At 38.9% G+C, this 15,000-nt stretch overlaps 55 non-coding genes across 55 annotated transcripts; all 55 read left to right on the forward strand.

Moving 5' to 3' along the window:
* Positions 1 to 3,575: 3,575 nt before the first annotated feature.
* Positions 3,576 to 3,647, forward strand: TRNAP-CGG (transfer RNA proline (anticodon CGG)). The gene has a single exon. It is a non-coding gene; the product is annotated as a tRNA-Pro (tRNA).
* A 508-nt stretch (positions 3,648 to 4,155) lies between these two features.
* On the forward strand, positions 4,156 to 4,227 carry TRNAP-UGG (transfer RNA proline (anticodon UGG)). Its single transcript has one exon. It is a non-coding gene; the product is annotated as a tRNA-Pro (tRNA).
* Positions 4,228 to 4,300: 73 nt separating this feature from the next.
* On the forward strand, positions 4,301 to 4,372 carry TRNAP-UGG (transfer RNA proline (anticodon UGG)). The gene has a single exon. It is a non-coding gene; the product is annotated as a tRNA-Pro (tRNA).
* A 73-nt stretch (positions 4,373 to 4,445) lies between these two features.
* TRNAP-UGG (transfer RNA proline (anticodon UGG)) lies at positions 4,446 to 4,517 on the forward strand. The gene has a single exon. It is a non-coding gene; the product is annotated as a tRNA-Pro (tRNA).
* Positions 4,518 to 4,590: 73 nt separating this feature from the next.
* Positions 4,591 to 4,662, forward strand: TRNAP-UGG (transfer RNA proline (anticodon UGG)). Its single transcript has one exon. It is a non-coding gene; the product is annotated as a tRNA-Pro (tRNA).
* Positions 4,663 to 4,735: 73 nt separating this feature from the next.
* On the forward strand, positions 4,736 to 4,807 carry TRNAP-UGG (transfer RNA proline (anticodon UGG)). Its single transcript has one exon. It is a non-coding gene; the product is annotated as a tRNA-Pro (tRNA).
* A 73-nt stretch (positions 4,808 to 4,880) lies between these two features.
* Positions 4,881 to 4,952, forward strand: TRNAP-UGG (transfer RNA proline (anticodon UGG)). Its single transcript has one exon. It is a non-coding gene; the product is annotated as a tRNA-Pro (tRNA).
* A 218-nt stretch (positions 4,953 to 5,170) lies between these two features.
* Positions 5,171 to 5,242, forward strand: TRNAP-UGG (transfer RNA proline (anticodon UGG)). Its single transcript has one exon. It is a non-coding gene; the product is annotated as a tRNA-Pro (tRNA).
* Positions 5,243 to 5,315: 73 nt separating this feature from the next.
* Positions 5,316 to 5,387, forward strand: TRNAP-UGG (transfer RNA proline (anticodon UGG)). The gene has a single exon. It is a non-coding gene; the product is annotated as a tRNA-Pro (tRNA).
* A 73-nt stretch (positions 5,388 to 5,460) lies between these two features.
* Positions 5,461 to 5,532, forward strand: TRNAP-UGG (transfer RNA proline (anticodon UGG)). The gene has a single exon. It is a non-coding gene; the product is annotated as a tRNA-Pro (tRNA).
* Positions 5,533 to 5,605: 73 nt separating this feature from the next.
* TRNAP-UGG (transfer RNA proline (anticodon UGG)) lies at positions 5,606 to 5,677 on the forward strand. Its single transcript has one exon. It is a non-coding gene; the product is annotated as a tRNA-Pro (tRNA).
* Positions 5,678 to 5,750: 73 nt separating this feature from the next.
* TRNAP-UGG (transfer RNA proline (anticodon UGG)) lies at positions 5,751 to 5,822 on the forward strand. The gene has a single exon. It is a non-coding gene; the product is annotated as a tRNA-Pro (tRNA).
* Positions 5,823 to 5,895: 73 nt separating this feature from the next.
* On the forward strand, positions 5,896 to 5,967 carry TRNAP-UGG (transfer RNA proline (anticodon UGG)). The gene has a single exon. It is a non-coding gene; the product is annotated as a tRNA-Pro (tRNA).
* Positions 5,968 to 6,185: 218 nt separating this feature from the next.
* Positions 6,186 to 6,257, forward strand: TRNAP-UGG (transfer RNA proline (anticodon UGG)). Its single transcript has one exon. It is a non-coding gene; the product is annotated as a tRNA-Pro (tRNA).
* A 73-nt stretch (positions 6,258 to 6,330) lies between these two features.
* Positions 6,331 to 6,402, forward strand: TRNAP-UGG (transfer RNA proline (anticodon UGG)). Its single transcript has one exon. It is a non-coding gene; the product is annotated as a tRNA-Pro (tRNA).
* A 218-nt stretch (positions 6,403 to 6,620) lies between these two features.
* TRNAP-UGG (transfer RNA proline (anticodon UGG)) lies at positions 6,621 to 6,692 on the forward strand. Its single transcript has one exon. It is a non-coding gene; the product is annotated as a tRNA-Pro (tRNA).
* A 73-nt stretch (positions 6,693 to 6,765) lies between these two features.
* Positions 6,766 to 6,837, forward strand: TRNAP-UGG (transfer RNA proline (anticodon UGG)). The gene has a single exon. It is a non-coding gene; the product is annotated as a tRNA-Pro (tRNA).
* Positions 6,838 to 6,910: 73 nt separating this feature from the next.
* On the forward strand, positions 6,911 to 6,982 carry TRNAP-UGG (transfer RNA proline (anticodon UGG)). The gene has a single exon. It is a non-coding gene; the product is annotated as a tRNA-Pro (tRNA).
* Positions 6,983 to 7,055: 73 nt separating this feature from the next.
* On the forward strand, positions 7,056 to 7,127 carry TRNAP-UGG (transfer RNA proline (anticodon UGG)). Its single transcript has one exon. It is a non-coding gene; the product is annotated as a tRNA-Pro (tRNA).
* Positions 7,128 to 7,352: 225 nt separating this feature from the next.
* On the forward strand, positions 7,353 to 7,424 carry TRNAP-UGG (transfer RNA proline (anticodon UGG)). The gene has a single exon. It is a non-coding gene; the product is annotated as a tRNA-Pro (tRNA).
* Positions 7,425 to 7,497: 73 nt separating this feature from the next.
* Positions 7,498 to 7,569, forward strand: TRNAP-UGG (transfer RNA proline (anticodon UGG)). The gene has a single exon. It is a non-coding gene; the product is annotated as a tRNA-Pro (tRNA).
* A 73-nt stretch (positions 7,570 to 7,642) lies between these two features.
* On the forward strand, positions 7,643 to 7,714 carry TRNAP-UGG (transfer RNA proline (anticodon UGG)). The gene has a single exon. It is a non-coding gene; the product is annotated as a tRNA-Pro (tRNA).
* A 218-nt stretch (positions 7,715 to 7,932) lies between these two features.
* TRNAP-UGG (transfer RNA proline (anticodon UGG)) lies at positions 7,933 to 8,004 on the forward strand. The gene has a single exon. It is a non-coding gene; the product is annotated as a tRNA-Pro (tRNA).
* Positions 8,005 to 8,222: 218 nt separating this feature from the next.
* TRNAP-UGG (transfer RNA proline (anticodon UGG)) lies at positions 8,223 to 8,294 on the forward strand. The gene has a single exon. It is a non-coding gene; the product is annotated as a tRNA-Pro (tRNA).
* Positions 8,295 to 8,512: 218 nt separating this feature from the next.
* TRNAP-UGG (transfer RNA proline (anticodon UGG)) lies at positions 8,513 to 8,584 on the forward strand. Its single transcript has one exon. It is a non-coding gene; the product is annotated as a tRNA-Pro (tRNA).
* A 73-nt stretch (positions 8,585 to 8,657) lies between these two features.
* TRNAP-UGG (transfer RNA proline (anticodon UGG)) lies at positions 8,658 to 8,729 on the forward strand. Its single transcript has one exon. It is a non-coding gene; the product is annotated as a tRNA-Pro (tRNA).
* Positions 8,730 to 8,802: 73 nt separating this feature from the next.
* On the forward strand, positions 8,803 to 8,874 carry TRNAP-UGG (transfer RNA proline (anticodon UGG)). The gene has a single exon. It is a non-coding gene; the product is annotated as a tRNA-Pro (tRNA).
* Positions 8,875 to 9,237: 363 nt separating this feature from the next.
* On the forward strand, positions 9,238 to 9,309 carry TRNAP-UGG (transfer RNA proline (anticodon UGG)). The gene has a single exon. It is a non-coding gene; the product is annotated as a tRNA-Pro (tRNA).
* Positions 9,310 to 9,382: 73 nt separating this feature from the next.
* TRNAP-UGG (transfer RNA proline (anticodon UGG)) lies at positions 9,383 to 9,454 on the forward strand. The gene has a single exon. It is a non-coding gene; the product is annotated as a tRNA-Pro (tRNA).
* Positions 9,455 to 9,527: 73 nt separating this feature from the next.
* On the forward strand, positions 9,528 to 9,599 carry TRNAP-UGG (transfer RNA proline (anticodon UGG)). The gene has a single exon. It is a non-coding gene; the product is annotated as a tRNA-Pro (tRNA).
* A 73-nt stretch (positions 9,600 to 9,672) lies between these two features.
* TRNAP-UGG (transfer RNA proline (anticodon UGG)) lies at positions 9,673 to 9,744 on the forward strand. Its single transcript has one exon. It is a non-coding gene; the product is annotated as a tRNA-Pro (tRNA).
* Positions 9,745 to 9,817: 73 nt separating this feature from the next.
* On the forward strand, positions 9,818 to 9,889 carry TRNAP-UGG (transfer RNA proline (anticodon UGG)). The gene has a single exon. It is a non-coding gene; the product is annotated as a tRNA-Pro (tRNA).
* Positions 9,890 to 9,962: 73 nt separating this feature from the next.
* On the forward strand, positions 9,963 to 10,034 carry TRNAP-UGG (transfer RNA proline (anticodon UGG)). The gene has a single exon. It is a non-coding gene; the product is annotated as a tRNA-Pro (tRNA).
* A 218-nt stretch (positions 10,035 to 10,252) lies between these two features.
* On the forward strand, positions 10,253 to 10,324 carry TRNAP-UGG (transfer RNA proline (anticodon UGG)). The gene has a single exon. It is a non-coding gene; the product is annotated as a tRNA-Pro (tRNA).
* Positions 10,325 to 10,397: 73 nt separating this feature from the next.
* On the forward strand, positions 10,398 to 10,469 carry TRNAP-UGG (transfer RNA proline (anticodon UGG)). The gene has a single exon. It is a non-coding gene; the product is annotated as a tRNA-Pro (tRNA).
* Positions 10,470 to 10,687: 218 nt separating this feature from the next.
* Positions 10,688 to 10,759, forward strand: TRNAP-UGG (transfer RNA proline (anticodon UGG)). The gene has a single exon. It is a non-coding gene; the product is annotated as a tRNA-Pro (tRNA).
* Positions 10,760 to 10,832: 73 nt separating this feature from the next.
* TRNAP-UGG (transfer RNA proline (anticodon UGG)) lies at positions 10,833 to 10,904 on the forward strand. Its single transcript has one exon. It is a non-coding gene; the product is annotated as a tRNA-Pro (tRNA).
* A 73-nt stretch (positions 10,905 to 10,977) lies between these two features.
* On the forward strand, positions 10,978 to 11,049 carry TRNAP-UGG (transfer RNA proline (anticodon UGG)). Its single transcript has one exon. It is a non-coding gene; the product is annotated as a tRNA-Pro (tRNA).
* Positions 11,050 to 11,267: 218 nt separating this feature from the next.
* TRNAP-UGG (transfer RNA proline (anticodon UGG)) lies at positions 11,268 to 11,339 on the forward strand. Its single transcript has one exon. It is a non-coding gene; the product is annotated as a tRNA-Pro (tRNA).
* A 73-nt stretch (positions 11,340 to 11,412) lies between these two features.
* Positions 11,413 to 11,484, forward strand: TRNAP-UGG (transfer RNA proline (anticodon UGG)). Its single transcript has one exon. It is a non-coding gene; the product is annotated as a tRNA-Pro (tRNA).
* A 73-nt stretch (positions 11,485 to 11,557) lies between these two features.
* Positions 11,558 to 11,629, forward strand: TRNAP-UGG (transfer RNA proline (anticodon UGG)). The gene has a single exon. It is a non-coding gene; the product is annotated as a tRNA-Pro (tRNA).
* A 73-nt stretch (positions 11,630 to 11,702) lies between these two features.
* TRNAP-UGG (transfer RNA proline (anticodon UGG)) lies at positions 11,703 to 11,774 on the forward strand. Its single transcript has one exon. It is a non-coding gene; the product is annotated as a tRNA-Pro (tRNA).
* A 73-nt stretch (positions 11,775 to 11,847) lies between these two features.
* Positions 11,848 to 11,919, forward strand: TRNAP-UGG (transfer RNA proline (anticodon UGG)). The gene has a single exon. It is a non-coding gene; the product is annotated as a tRNA-Pro (tRNA).
* Positions 11,920 to 12,137: 218 nt separating this feature from the next.
* Positions 12,138 to 12,209, forward strand: TRNAP-UGG (transfer RNA proline (anticodon UGG)). The gene has a single exon. It is a non-coding gene; the product is annotated as a tRNA-Pro (tRNA).
* Positions 12,210 to 12,572: 363 nt separating this feature from the next.
* Positions 12,573 to 12,644, forward strand: TRNAP-UGG (transfer RNA proline (anticodon UGG)). Its single transcript has one exon. It is a non-coding gene; the product is annotated as a tRNA-Pro (tRNA).
* Positions 12,645 to 12,717: 73 nt separating this feature from the next.
* On the forward strand, positions 12,718 to 12,789 carry TRNAP-UGG (transfer RNA proline (anticodon UGG)). Its single transcript has one exon. It is a non-coding gene; the product is annotated as a tRNA-Pro (tRNA).
* Positions 12,790 to 12,862: 73 nt separating this feature from the next.
* On the forward strand, positions 12,863 to 12,934 carry TRNAP-UGG (transfer RNA proline (anticodon UGG)). Its single transcript has one exon. It is a non-coding gene; the product is annotated as a tRNA-Pro (tRNA).
* A 508-nt stretch (positions 12,935 to 13,442) lies between these two features.
* TRNAP-UGG (transfer RNA proline (anticodon UGG)) lies at positions 13,443 to 13,514 on the forward strand. The gene has a single exon. It is a non-coding gene; the product is annotated as a tRNA-Pro (tRNA).
* A 73-nt stretch (positions 13,515 to 13,587) lies between these two features.
* TRNAP-UGG (transfer RNA proline (anticodon UGG)) lies at positions 13,588 to 13,659 on the forward strand. The gene has a single exon. It is a non-coding gene; the product is annotated as a tRNA-Pro (tRNA).
* A 73-nt stretch (positions 13,660 to 13,732) lies between these two features.
* TRNAP-UGG (transfer RNA proline (anticodon UGG)) lies at positions 13,733 to 13,804 on the forward strand. The gene has a single exon. It is a non-coding gene; the product is annotated as a tRNA-Pro (tRNA).
* Positions 13,805 to 14,022: 218 nt separating this feature from the next.
* Positions 14,023 to 14,094, forward strand: TRNAP-UGG (transfer RNA proline (anticodon UGG)). Its single transcript has one exon. It is a non-coding gene; the product is annotated as a tRNA-Pro (tRNA).
* Positions 14,095 to 14,312: 218 nt separating this feature from the next.
* Positions 14,313 to 14,384, forward strand: TRNAP-UGG (transfer RNA proline (anticodon UGG)). Its single transcript has one exon. It is a non-coding gene; the product is annotated as a tRNA-Pro (tRNA).
* Positions 14,385 to 14,457: 73 nt separating this feature from the next.
* Positions 14,458 to 14,529, forward strand: TRNAP-UGG (transfer RNA proline (anticodon UGG)). The gene has a single exon. It is a non-coding gene; the product is annotated as a tRNA-Pro (tRNA).
* Positions 14,530 to 14,747: 218 nt separating this feature from the next.
* Positions 14,748 to 14,819, forward strand: TRNAP-UGG (transfer RNA proline (anticodon UGG)). Its single transcript has one exon. It is a non-coding gene; the product is annotated as a tRNA-Pro (tRNA).
* Positions 14,820 to 14,892: 73 nt separating this feature from the next.
* On the forward strand, positions 14,893 to 14,964 carry TRNAP-UGG (transfer RNA proline (anticodon UGG)). The gene has a single exon. It is a non-coding gene; the product is annotated as a tRNA-Pro (tRNA).
* Positions 14,965 to 15,000: the final 36 nt, after the last annotated feature.

A 15,000-nucleotide genomic window follows, 5' to 3' on the forward strand; every position in this document is an offset into this window, starting at 1 on the left:
AATATATCTGCACGACAGGTTTAATTTGTCGTTGTGACATGGCGTGTTCATCATATTCTGCATTTCGTATTTTGTTGATTTTGAGATTTTTCAACTTTTATTGTAGATTTTTAGATTTTTTGACTTTTATTGTTGATTTTGACATTTTTCGACTTTTATTGTTGATTTTGAGATTTTTCGACTTTTATTGTTGATTTTGACATTTTTCGACTTTTATTGTGGATTTTGAGATTTTTTTACTTTTATCGATGATTTTGAGATTTGTCGACTTTTAATGTTGATTTTGAGATTTTTTGACTTTTATTGTTGATTTTGACATTTTTCGACTTTTATTGTGGATTTTGAGATTTTTTTACTTTTATCGATGATTTTGAGATTTGTCGACTTTTATTGTTGATTTTGAGATATTTTTCAACTTTTATTGTTGATTTTGAGATTTTCGATATTTTTTTAGATTCTGGGACCTGATTTGATGTTCTTGAAATATTTTATTTTGAGTGTTTATTACTTCTCTTGTAGTTTTGTTCCTATATGTTGGTTTTATGCAATAGAATTTTCTTATATTATAACTATAGAAAAAAATATACATCCTAAATAACATGTTCTATCATTCCTAGATTTCCTTTAGATACTCTGGTGATGTGAAAGGAAAAGCATCTCTATTGAATGTACTCACACGAAAAGTCAAAATAGTTTTTCTTTATCGTGACTTTGTAATCGCGCAAATTTCCAAAAATTCACAGGAATTTACTCTATTCATTATTTGAAATAGCACTGACATTGATAATGTAGCTGTAGTAAGAACAGCGTAAGCAGAAATCAGGAATAGTTATTTTCGGAAATAATAGTTTATAAGGTAGAATTGGAATTGCTATCATCTGTCCCAAATTATTCGCATTATAAAAAAATATCTTCACAACTTGAATTTATGAAGTTTTACACGTATAATATTTGAATATCCAAAAAAAAAAATCTATCATTTAAAGATATTAGGAGGCATTACTTTAGGTGTGATAAAATGACTCTTAGTACCATATAATATTTGAATATAAAAAAAAAAAAAAAAAAAAAAAAAAAAAAAAAAATAAAAAAAATAAAAAAATAAAATAAAATAAAAATAAAAATAAATCATTTAAAAATATTGAGAGGCATTATTTTAGGTGTGATAAAATGTCTCTTAGTACCATATAATTTTTGAATATCAAATAAAAAAAACAAATTATGAAGCATTACTTTAGGTGTGATAAAATGACTCTTAGTACCAGTTTCCAACGACTTGAAATATCGAAAAACAAAAAAAAAAAACCTGTGAACACAAAGACGTAGGAAGCATAAAGGTTATTTTCAATACCACCTCATCCAGACATGCGTCAAGCATTGACATTAAAGAAGTATAAAACTCCATTTCTGTGCCTCAAAGTTGTGAGAGAAAATGTTATAATTAAATTGAGACAAGAACATTTAAACTGTGGTGAAAATCGGTATCATAATGTCTGGTTTACTTCGAGATAAAACTAGTTTGGGTTTTGGCATTTGGATAAGAATTTTTTTATACTCCCAAACGCGTCTCTTAAAATCACAGAACATTAACTTACAAGTTCTTGTATTTAATTCAACTACCAGTGCATGTATCTTTCGATTATTATTATCATTATTATTATTATTATTATTATCATTATTATCATTATTATTATTATACATATATATATATATATATATATATATATATATATGCATATATAAACAGATATGAATATATAAATGCTGAATATATATATATATATATATATATATATATATATATATATATATATATATATACATATATATATATATATATATATATATATATATATATATATATATATATATATATATATATATATATATATATATATTACAGGCAAATTCATACTTTTTAAAAGGTTAGCACTGTAACGTTTAAGCCCGCGAGAGAGAGAGGGAGAGAGAGAGAGAGAGAGAGAGAGAGAGAGAGAGAGAGAGAGAGAGAGAGAGAGAGAGAGAGAGAGAGAGAGAGAGAGAATACGATGAAAATGGAACAAAGAAGAAAAAAATAATTAAAAACCGCTCACAAATGAGGGGAAAAAACATCCTCATTTTTCCAGCGCTTCATTTCCCACCCAGTTAATTAAGAAACGAATACGCCAGAGTGAAAATGACAAACAAGTCTCCATGAATGGGTAATGAGACCTTCCTTATTACGGAGCCAATACAATACAATGCCTCACTTCCAGAACCATTAAAAGTTTCCACATGGCTGGATGCGGTCGCCAGGTCGGTTTCCACCACGGCTGGGGGAGACGGAGGGATGGTCGGGAACAACAGTGGTCGCTAAGGGAAGGATTACTGTATGCCTATGCTAGCAGAATACTAGAGATTGGAAATTTTCAGGAAACCAGAGATTAGAAATTTTCAGAAATCCAGAGATTGAAAATTTTCAGGAAATCAGAGATTAGAAATTTTCAGAAAACCAGACATTAGAAGTTAATCCAGATTGGAAATCTTCAGAAAACCAGAGATTAGAAATTTTCAGAAAACCAGACATTATAAGTTAATCCAGATTGGAAATCTTCAGAAAACCAGAGATTAGACATTTTCAGATAAAAAAAAAAATTGGGATTTTTCAGAAAACCAGACATTGGAAGTTAGTCCACATTGGAAATTTTCAGAAAACCAGAGATTGGAAAGTTTCAGGAAACCAGAGATTGGAAAGTTTCAGGAAAGCACATTGGAAATTTTCAGAAAACCAGAGATTGGAAATTTTCAGAAATCCAGAGATTGAAAATTTTCAGGAAATCAGAGATTAGAAATTTTCAGAAAACCAGACATTAGAAGTTAATCCAGATTGGAAATCTTCAGAAAACCAGAGATTAGAAATTTTCAGAAAACCAGACATTAGAAGTTAATCCAGATTGGAAATCTTCAGAAAACCAGAGATTAGAAATTTTCAGAAAAAAAAAATTGGGATTTTTCAGAAAACCAGACATTGGAAGTTAGTCCACATTGGAAATTTTCAGAAAACCAGAGATTGGAAAGTTTCAGGAAACCAGAGATTGGAAAGTTTCAGGAAACCAGAGATTGGAAAGTTTCAGGAAACCAGAGATTGGAAAGTTTCAGGAAACCAGAGATTGGAAAGTTTCAGGAAACCACATTGGAAATTTTTAGAAAAGAAAAAAAAAAACATTGAACACTCCCACCATTGTTATAAATCAATAATTCAAAATGATTAACGTATACAAGAAGATATGTAAGAAGTCCGTTATTGCAAACAAAGATTAAAAGGTTTGACTAAATTTTTAAATTCTAAGGTTTCAGTCGTTTACCTTCACAGATACTTTTAAAAATTTTGTCTTTGTTTACATAATTCATCTATTTAAACAATGCAAACAATAATGAAATTTTCTTCAATAATTTCTAATCAAGAGACGTAAAAGTAACAGCAATTATATTGTACTGACATTCAAAGCAAGATTGGTGTTGCAATATCTACTCATCTGAGCCCAAACAAATGACTTTGCAAATCCTCTATGGATAACTTTTCAGCGTATTTTATTGGCCTGTTGGTCTAGGGGTATGATTCTCGCTTCGGATGCGAGAGGTCCCGGGTTCAATTCCCGGACAGGCCCAGAACTTACGTTTAAATTAGACAAATCAATTGAAATCTGAAAGTATTCTGTAGAAAGTTCTTTAATTCAAATCGTCCTGTTGGTCTAGGGGTATGATTCCTGCTTTGGGTGCAGGAGGTCCCGGGTTCAAATCCCGGACAGGCCCAGAAATTATGTTTAAATTAGACATATCAATTGAAATCAGATAGTATTCTGTGGAAAGTTCTTTAATTCAAATCGTCCTGTTGGTCTAGGGGTATGATTCCTGCTTTGGGTGCAGGAGGTCCCGGGTTCAAATCCCGGACAGGCCCAGAAATTATGTTTAAATTACACATATCAATTGAAATCAGATAGTATTCTGTGGAAAGTTCTTTAATTCAAATCGTCCTGTTGGTCTAGGGGTATGATTCCTGCTTTGGGTGCAGGAGGTCCCGGGTTCAAATCCCGGACAGGCCCAGAAATTATGTTTAAATTAGACATATCAATTGAAATCAGATAGTATTCTGTGGAAAGTTCTTTAATTCAAATCGGCCTGTTGGTCTAGGGGTATGATTCCTGCTTTGGGTGCAGGAGGTCCCGGGTTCAAATCCCGGACAGGCCCAGAAATTATGTTTAAATTAGACATATCAATTGAAATCAGATAGTATTCTGTGGAAAGTTCTTTAATTCAAATCGGCCTGTTGGTCTAGGGGTATGATTCCTGCTTTGGGTGCAGGAGGTCCCGGGTTCAAATCCCGGACAGGCCCAGAAATTATGTTTAAATTAGACATATCAATTGAAATCAGATAGTATTCTGTGGAAAGTTCTTTAATTCAAATCGGCCTGTTGGTCTAGGGGTATGATTCCTGCTTTGGGTGCAGGAGGTCCCGGGTTCAAATCCCGGACAGGCCCAGAAATTATGTTTAAATTACACATATCAATTGAAATCAGATAGTATTCTGTGGAAAGTTCTTTAATTCAAATCGGCCTGTTGGTCTAGGGGTATGATTCCTGCTTTGGGTGCAGGAGGTCCCGGGTTCAAATCCCGGACAGGCCCAGAAATTAAGTTAAAATTAGACATATCAATTGAAATCAGATAGTATTCTGTGGAAAGTTCTTTAATTCAAATCGGCCTGTTGGTCTAGGGGTATGATTCCTGCTTTGGGTGCAGGAGGTCCCGGGTTCAAATCCCGGACAGGCCCAGAAATTATGTTTAAATTACACATATCAATTGAAATCAGATAGTATTCTGTGGAAAGTTCTTTAATTCAAATCGGCCTGTTGGTCTAGGGGTATGATTCCTGCTTTGGGTGCAGGAGGTCCCGGGTTCAAATCCCGGACAGGCCCAGAAATTAAGTTAAAATTACACATATCCATTGAAATCAGATAGTGTTCTGTGGAAAGTTCTTTAATTCAAATCGGCCTGTTGGTCTAGTGGTATAATTCCTGCTTTGGGTGCAGGAGGTCCCGGGTTCAAATCCCGGACAGGCCCAAAAATTAAGTTAAAATTACACATATCCATTGAAATCAGATAGTGTTCTGTGGAAAGTTCTTTAATTCAAATCGGCCTGTTGGTCTAGGGGTATGATTCCTGCTTTGGGTGCAGGAGGTCCCGGGTTCAAATCCCGGACAGGCCCAGAAATTATGTTTAAATTACACATATCAATTGAAATCAGATAGTATTCTGTGGAAAGTTCTTTAATTCATATCGGCCTGTTGGTCTAGGGGTATGATTCCTGCTTTGGGTGCAGGAGGTCCCGGGTTCAAATCCCGGACAGGCCCAGAAATTAAGTTAAAATTAGACATATCAATTGAAATCAGATAGTATTCTGTGGAAAGTTCTTTAATTCATATCGGCCTGTTGGTCTAGGGGTATGATTCCTGCTTTGGGTGCAGGAGGTCCCGGGTTCAAATCCCGGACAGGCCCAGAAATTATGTTTAAATTACACATATCAATTGAAATCAGATAGTATTCTGAGGAGAGTTCTTTAATTCAAATCGGCCTGTTGGTCTAGGGGTATGATTCCTGCTTTGGGTGCAGGAGGTCCCGGGTTCAAATCCCGGACAGGCCCAGAAATTATGTTTAAATTAGACATATCAATTGAAATCAGATAGTATTCTGTGGAAAGTTCTTTAATTCAAATCGGCCTGTTGGTCTAGGGGTATGATTCCTGCTTTGGGTGCAGGAGGTCCCGGGTTCAAATCCCGGACAGGCCCAGAAATTAAGTTAAAATTAGACATATCAATTGAAATCAGATAGTATTCTGTGGAAAGTTCTTTAATTCAAATCGGCCTGTTGGTCTAGGGGTATGATTCCTGCTTTGGGTGCAGGAGGTCCCGGGTTCAAATCCCGGACAGGCCCAGAAATTATGTTTAAATTACACATATCAATTGAAATCAGATAGTATTCTGTGGAAAGTTCTTTAATTCAAATCGGCCTGTTGGTCTACGGGTATGATTCCTGCTTTGGGTGCAGGAGGTCCCGGGTTCAAATCCCGGACAGGCCCAGAAATTATGTTTAAATTAGACATATCAATTGAAATCAGATAGTATTCTGTGGAAAGTTCTTTAATTCAAATCGGCCTGTTGGTCTAGGGGTATGATTCCTGCTTTGGGTGCAGGAGGTCCCGGGTTCAAATCCCGGACAGGCCCAGAAATTAAGTTAAAATTAGACATATCAATTGAAATCAGATAGTATTCTGTGGAAAGTTCTTTAATTCAAATCGGCCTGTTGGTCTAGGGGTATGATTCCTGCTTTGGGTGCAGGAGGTCCCGGGTTCAAATCCCGGACAGGCCCAGAAATTATGTTTAAATTACACATATCAATTGAAATCAGATAGTATTCTGTGGAAAGTTCTTTAATTCAAATCGGCCTGTTGGTCTACGGGTATGATTCCTGCTTTGGGTGCAGGAGGTCCCGGGTTCAAATCCCGGACAGGCCCAGAAATTATGTTTAAATTACACATATCAATTGAAATCAGATAGTATTCTGTGGAAAGTTCTTTAATTCAAATCGGCCTGTTGGTCTAGGGGTATGATTCCTGCTTTGGGTGCAGGAGGTCCCGGGTTCAAATCCCGGACAGGCCCAGAAATTATGTTTAAATTAGACATATCAATTGAAATCAGATAGTATTCTGTGGAAAGTTCTTTAATTCAAATCGGCCTGTTGGTCTAGGGGTATGATTCCTGCTTTGGGTGCAGGAGGTCCCGGGTTCAAATCCCGGACAGGCCCAGAAATTATGTTTAAATTAGACATATCAATTGAAATCAGATAGTATTCTGTGGAAAGTTCTTTAATTAAAATCGGCCTGTTGGTCTAGGGGTATGATTCCTGCTTTGGGTGCAGGAGGTCCCGGGTTCAAATCCCGGACAGGCCCAGAAATTATGTTTAAATTAGACATATCAAATGAAATCAGATAGTATTCTGTGGAAAGTTCTTTAATTAAAATCGGCCTGTTGGTCTAGGGGTATGATTCCTGCTTTGGGTGCAGGAGGTCCCGGGTTCAAATCCCGGACAGGCCCAGAAATTATGTTTAAATTAGACATATCAATTGAAATCAGATAGTATTCTGTGGAAAGTTCTTTAATTCAAATCGGCCTGTTGGTCTAGGCCCTAGGGGTATGATTCCTGCTTTGGGTGCAGGAGGTCCCGGGTTCAAATCCCGGACAGGCCCAGAAATTATGTTTAAATTAGACATATCAATTGAAATCAGATAGTATTCTGTGGAAAGTTCTTTAATTCAAATCGGCCTGTTGGTCTAGGGGTATGATTCCTGCTTTGGGTGCAGGAGGTCCCGGGTTCAAATCCCGGACAGGCCCAGAAATTATGTTAAAATTAGACATATCAATTGAAATCAGATAGTATTCTGTGGAAAGTTCTTTAATTCAAATCGGCCTGTTGGTCTAGGGGTATGATTCCTGCTTTGGGTGCAGGAGGTCCCGGGTTCAAATCCCGGACAGGCCCAGAAATTATGTTTAAATTACACATATCAATTGAAATCAGATAGTATTCTGAGGATAGTTCTTTAATTCAAATCGGCCTGTTGGTCTAGGGGTATGATTCCTGCTTTGGGTGCAGGAGGTCCCGGGTTCAAATCCCGGACAGGCCCAGAAATTATGTTTAAATTACACATATCAATTGAAATCAGATAGTATTCTGTGGAAAGTTCGTTAACTCATATCGGCCTGTTGGTCTAGGGGTATGATTCCTGCTTTGGGTGCAGGAGGTCCCGGGTTCAAATCCCGAACAGGCCCAGAAATTATGTTTAAAATACACATATCAATTGAAATCAGATAGTATTCTGAGGAGAGTTCTTTAATTCAAATCGGCCTGTTGGTCTAGGGGTATGATTCCTGCTTTGGGTGCAGGAGGTCCCGGGTTCAAATCCCGGACAGGCCCAGAATTAAGGTTTAAATTACACATATCAATTGAAATCAGATAGTATTCTGAGGAAAGTTTTTTAATTCAAATCGGCCTGTTGGTCTAGGGGTATGATTCCTGCTTTGGGTGCAGGAAGTCCCGGGTTCAAATCCCGGACAAGCCCAGAAATTATGTTTAAATTACACATATCAATTGAAATCAGATAGTATTCTGAGGAAAGTTCTTTAATTCATATCGGCCTGTTGGTCTAGGGGTATGATTCCTGCTTTGGGTGCAGGAGGTCCCGGGTTCAAATCCCGGACAGGCCCAGAAATTATGTTTAAATTACACATATCAATTGAAATCAGATACTATTCTGAGGATAGTTCTTTAATTCAAATCGGCCTGTTGGTCTAAGGGTATGATTCCTGCTTTGGGTGCAGGAGGTCCCGGGTTCAAATACCGGACAGGCCCAGAAATTATGTTTAAATTACACATATCCATTGAAATCAGATAGTATTCTGAGGATAGTTCTTTAATTCAAATCGGCCTGTTGGTCTAGGGGTATGATTCCTGCTTTGGGTGCAGGAGGTCCCGGGTTCAAATCCCGGACAGGCCCAGAAATTATGTTTAAATTACACATATCAATTGAAATCAGATAGTATTCTGTGGAAAGTTCTTTAATTCATATCGGCCTGTTGGTCTAGGGGTATGATTCCTGCTTTGGGTGCAGGAGGTCCCGGGTTCAAATCCCGGACAGGCCCAGAAATTATGTTTAAATTACACATATCAATTGAAATCAGATAGTATTCTGAGGAAAGTTCTTTAATTCAAATCGGCCTGTTGGTCTAGGGGTATGATTCCTGCTTTGGGTGCAGGAGGTCCCGGGTTCAAATCCCGGACAGGCCCAGAAATTATGTTTAAATTACACATATCAATTGAAATCAGATAGTATTCTGAGGAAATTTCTTTAATTCAAATCGGCCTGTTGGTCTAGGGGTATGATTCCTGCTTTGGGTGCAGGAGGTCCCGGGTTCAAATTCGGGACAGGCCCAGAAATTATGTTTAAATTACACATATCAATTGAAATCAGATAGTATTCTGAGGAAATTTCTTTAATTCAAATCGGCCTGTTGGTCTAGGGGTATGATTCCTGCTTTGGGTGCAGGAGGTCCCGGGTTCAAATTCGGGACAGGCCCAGAAATTAGGTTTAAATTAGACATATCCATTGAAATCAGATAGTATTCTGAGGAAAGTTCTTTAATTCATATCGGCCTGTTGGTCTAGGGGTATGATTCCTGCTTTGGGTGCAGGAGGTCCCGGGTTCAAATCCCGGACAGGCCCAGAAATTATGTTTAAATTAGACATATCAATTGAAATCAGATAGTATTCTGTGGAAAGTTCTTTAATTCATATCGGCCTGTTGGTCTAGGGGTATGATTCCTGCTTTGGGTGCAGGAGGTCCCGGGTTCAAATCCCGGACAGGCCCAGAAATTATGTTTAAATTACACATATCAATTGAAATCAGATAGTATTCTGAGGAGAGTTCTTTAATTCAAATCGGCCTGTTGGTCTAGGGGTATGATTCCTGCTTTGGGTGCAGGAGGTCCCGGGTTCAAATCCCGGACAGGCCCAGAAATTATGTTTAAATTAGACATATCAATTGAAATCAGATAGTATTCTGTGGAAAGTTCTTTAATTCATATCGGCCTGTTGGTCTAGGGGTATGATTCCTGCTTTGGGTGCAGGAGGTCCCGGGTTCAAATCCCGGACAGGCCCAGAAATTATGTTTAAATTACACATATCAATTGAAATCAGATAGTATTCTGAGGAAAGTTCTTTAATTCAAATCGGCCTGTTGGTCTAGGGGTATGATTCCTGCTTTGGGTGCAGGAGGTCCCGGGTTCAAATCCCGGACAGGCCCAGAAATTATGTTAAAATTAGACATATCAATTGAAATCAGATAGTATTCTGAGGATAGTTCTTTAATTCAAATCGGCCTGTTGGTCTAGGGGTATGATTCCTGCTTTGGGTGCAGGAGGTCCCGGGTTCAAATCCCGGACAGGCCCAGAAATTATGTTTAAATTACACATATCCATTGAAATCAGATAGTATTCTGTGGAAAGTTCGTTAACTCATATCGGCCTGTTGGTCTAGGGGTATGATTCCTGCTTTGGGTGCAGGAGGTCCCGGGTTCAAATACCGGACAGGCCCAGAAATTATGTTTAAATTACACATATCAATTGAAATCAGATAGTATTCTGTGGAAAGTTCGTTAACTCATATCGGCCTGTTGGTCTAGGGGTATGATTCCTGCTTTGGGTGCAGGAGGTCCCGGGTTCAAATCCCGGACAGGCCCAGAAATTATGTTTAAATTACACATCTCAATTGAAATCAGATAGTATTCTGAGGATAGTTCTTAAATTCAAATCGGCCTGTTGGTCTAGGGGTATGATTCCTGCTTTGGGTGCAGGAGGTCCCGGGTTCAAATCCCGGACAGGCCCAGAAATTATGTTCAAATTAGACATATCAATTGAAATCAGATACTATTCTGAGGATAGTTCTTTAATTCAAATCGGCCTGTTGGTCTAGGGGTATGATTCCTGCTTTGGGTGCAGGAGGTCCCGGGTTCAAATACCGGACAGGCCCAGAAATTATGTTTAAATTACACATATCCATTGAAATCAGATAGTATTCTGTGGATAGTTCTTTAATTCAAATCGGCCTGTTGGTCTAGGGGTATGATTCCTGCTTTGGGTGCAGGAGGTCCCGGGTTCAAATCCCGGACAGGCCCAGAAATTATGTTTAAATTACACATATCAATTGAAATCAGATAGTATTCTGAGGAAAGTTCTTTAATTCATATCGGCCTGTTGGTCTAGGGGTATGATTCCTGCTTTGGGTGCAGGAGGTCCCGGGTTCAAATCCCGGACAGGCCCAGAAATTATGTTTAAATTACACATATCAATTGAAATCAGATAGTATTCTGAGGAAAGTTCTTTAATTCAAATCGGCCTGTTGGTCTAGGGGTATGATTCCTGCTTTGGGTGCAGGAGGTCCCGGGTTCAAATCCCGGACAGGCCCAGAAATTATGTTTAAATTACACATATCAATTGAAATCAGATACTATTCTGAGGATAGTTCTTTCATTCAAATCGGCCTGTTGGTCTAGGGGTATGATTCCTGCTTTGGGTGCAGGAGGTCCCGGGTTCAAATACCGGACAGGCCCAGAAATTATGTTTAAATTACACATATCCATTGAAATCAGATAGTATTCTGAGGATAGTTCTTTAATTCAAATCGGCCTGTTGGTCTAGGGGTATGATTCCTGCTTTGGGTGCAGGAGGTCCCGGGTTCAAATCCCGGACAGGCCCAGAAATTATGTTTAAATTACACATATCAATTGAAATCAGATAGTATTCTGAGGAAAGTTCTTTAATTCATATCGGCCTGTTGGTCTAGGGGTATGATTCCTGCTTTGGGTGCAGGAGGTCCCGGGTTCAAATCCCGGACAGGCCCAGAAATTATGTTTAAATTACACATATCAATTGAAATCAGATAGTATTCTGAGGAAAGTTCTTTAATTCAAATCGGCCTGTTGGTCTAGGGGTATGATTCCTGCTTTGGGTGCAGGAGGTCCCGGGTTCAAATCCCGGACAGGCCCAGAAATTATGTTTAAATTACACATATCAATTGAAATCAGATACTATTCTGAGGATAGTTCTTTAATTCAAATCGGCCTGTTGGTCTAGGGGTATGATTCCTGCTTTGGGTGCAGGAGGTCCCGGGTTCAAATCCCGGACAGGCCCAGAAATTATGTTTAAATTACACATATCAATTGAAATCAGATAGTATTCTGTGGGAAGTTCTTTAATTCAAATCGGCCTGTTGGTCTAGGGGTATGATTCCTGCTTTGGGTGCAGGAGGTCCCGGGTTCAAATCCCGGACAGGCCCAGAAATTATGTTTAAATTACACATATCAATTGAAATCAGATAGTATTCTGTGGAAAGGTCGTTCATTCATATCGGCCTGTTGGTCTAGGGGTATAATTCCTGCTTTGGGTGCAGGAGGTCCCGGGTTCAAATCCCGGACAGGCCCAGAAATTATGTTTAAATTACACATATCAATTGAAATCAGATAGTATTCTGTGGAAAGTTCTTTAATTCAAATCGGCCTGTTGGTCTAGGGGTATGATTCCTGCTTTGGGTGCAGGAGGTCCCGGGTTCAAATCCCGGACAGGCCCAGAAATTATGTTTAAATTACACATATCAATTGAAATCAGATACTATTCTGAGGATAGTTCTTTAATTCAAATCGTCCTGTTGGTCTAGGGGTATGATTCCTGCTTTGGGTGCAGGAGGTCCCGGGTTCAAATCCCGGACAGGCCCAGAAATTATGTTTAAATTACACATATCAATTGAAATCAGATAGTATTCTGAGGAAAGTTCTTTAATTCATATCGGCCTGTTGGTCTAGGGGTATGATTCCTGCTTTGGGTGCAGGAGGTCCCGGGTTCAAATCCCGGACAGGGCCAGAAATTATGTTTAAATTACACATATCAATTGAAATCAGATAGTATTCTGAGGAAAGTTCTTTAATTCAAATCGGCCTGTTGGTCTAGGGGTATGATTCCTGCTTTGGGTGCAGGAGGTCCCGGGTTCAAATCCCGGACAGGCCCAGAAATTATGTTTAAATTACACATATCAATTGAAATCAGATACTATTCTGAGGATAGTTCTTTAATTCAAATCGGCCTGTTGGTCTAGGGGTATGATTCCTGCTTTGGGTGCAGGAGGTCCCGGGTTCAAATCCCGGACAGGCCCAGAAATTATGTTTAAATTACACATATCAATTGAAATCAGATAGTATTCTGAGGAAAGTTCTTTAATTCAAATCGGCCTGTTGGTCTAGGGGTATGATTCCTGCTTTGGGTGCAGGAGGTCCCGGGTTCAAATCCCGGACAGGCCCAGAAATTATGTTTAAATTACACATATCAATTGAAATCAGATAGTATTCTGAGGAAAGTTCTTTAATTCATATCGGCCTGTTGGTCTAGGGGTATGATTCCTGCTTTGGGTGCAGGAGGTCCCAGGTTCAAATTCGGGACAGGCCCAGAAATTATGTTTAAATTACACATATCAATTGAAATCAGATAGTATTCTGAGGAAAGTTCTTTAATTCATATCGGCCTGTTGGTCTAGGGGTATGATTCCTGCTTTGGGTGCAGGAGGTCCCGGGTTCAAATCCCGGACAAGCCCAGAAATTATGTTTAAATTACACATATCAATTGAAATCAGATAGTATTCTGAGGATAGTTCTTTAATTCAAATCGGCCTGTTGGTCTAGGGGTATGATTCCTGCTTTGGGTGCAGGAGGTCCCGGGTTCAAATCCCGGACAAGCCCAGAAATTATGTTTAAATTACACATATCAATTGAAATCAGATAGTATTCTGAGGAAAGTTCTTTAATTCAAATCGGCCTGTTGGTCTAGTGGTATGATTCCTGCTTTGGGTGCAGGAGGTCCCGGGTTCAAATCCCGGACAGGCCCAGAAATTATGTTTAAATTACACATATCAATTGAAATCAGATAGTATTCTGAGGAAAGTTCTTTAATTCAAATCGGCCTGTTGGTCTAGTGGTATGATTCCTGCTTTGGGTGCAGGAGGTCCCGGGTTCAAATCCCGGACAGGCCCAGAAATTATGTTTAAATTACACATATCAATTGAAATCAGATAGTATTCTGAGGAAAGTTCTTTAATTCAAATCGGCCTGTTGGTCTAGTGGTATGATTCCTGCTTTGGGTGCAGGAGGTCCCGGGTTCAAATCCCGGACAGGCCCAGAAATTATGTTTAAATTACACATATCAATTGAAATCAGATAGTATTCTGAGGAAAGTTCTTTAATTCATATCGGCCTGTTGGTCTAGGGGTATGATTCCTGCTTTGGGTGCAGGAGGTCCCGGGTTCAAATCCCGGACAAGCCCAGAAATTATGTTTAAATTACACATATCAATTGAAATCAGATAGTATTCTGAGGAAAGTTCTTTAATTCAAATCGGCCTGTTGGTCTAGTGGTATGATTCCTGCTTTGGGTGCAGGAGGTCCCGGGTTCAAATCCCGGACAGGCCCAGAAATTATGTTTAAATTACACATATCAATTGAAATCAGATAGTATTCTGAGGAAAGTTCTTTAATTCATATCGGCCTGTTGGTCTAGGGGTATGATTCCTGCTTTGGGTGCAGGAGGTCCCGGGTTCAAATCCCGGACAAGCCCAGAAATTATGTTTAAATTACACATATCAATTGAAATCAGATAGTATTCTGAGGAAAGTTCTTTAATTCAAATCGGCCTGTTGGTCTAGTGGTATGATTCCTGCTTTGGGTGCAGGAGGTCCCGGGTTCAAATCCCGGACAGGCCCAGAAATTATGTTTAAATTACACATATCAATTGAAATCAGATAGTATTCTGAGGATAGTTCTTTAATTCAAATCGGCCTGTTGGTCTAGGGGTATGATTCCTGCTTTGGGTGCAGGAGGTCCCGGGTTCAAATCCCGGACAGGCCCAGAAATTATGTTTAAATTACACATATCAATTGAAATCAGATAGTATTCTGAGGATAGTTCTTTAATTCAAATCGGCCTGTTGGTCTAGTGGTATGATTCCTGCTTTGGGTGCAGGAGGTCCCGGGTTCAAATCCCGGACAAGCCCAGAAATTATGTTTAAATTACACATATCAATTGAAATCAGATAGTATTCTGAGGAAAGTTCTTTAATTCATATCGGCCTGTTGGTCTAGGGGTATGATTCCTGCTTTGGGTGCAGGAGGTCCCGGGTTCAAATCCCGGACAGGCCCAGAAATTATGTTTAAATTACACATATCAATTGAAATCAGATAGTATTCTGAGGAAAGTTCTTTAATTCATATCGGCCTGTTGGTCTAGGGGTATGATTCCTGCTTTGGGTGCAGGAGGTCCCGGGTTCAAATCCCGGACAGGCCCAGAAATTATGTTTAAATTACACATATCAATTGAAAT

Source organism: Palaemon carinicauda, chromosome 40 (genome assembly GCF_036898095.1).
Source record: "Palaemon carinicauda isolate YSFRI2023 chromosome 40, ASM3689809v2, whole genome shotgun sequence".
Lineage (NCBI taxonomy): Eukaryota > Metazoa > Arthropoda > Malacostraca > Decapoda > Palaemonidae > Palaemon > Palaemon carinicauda.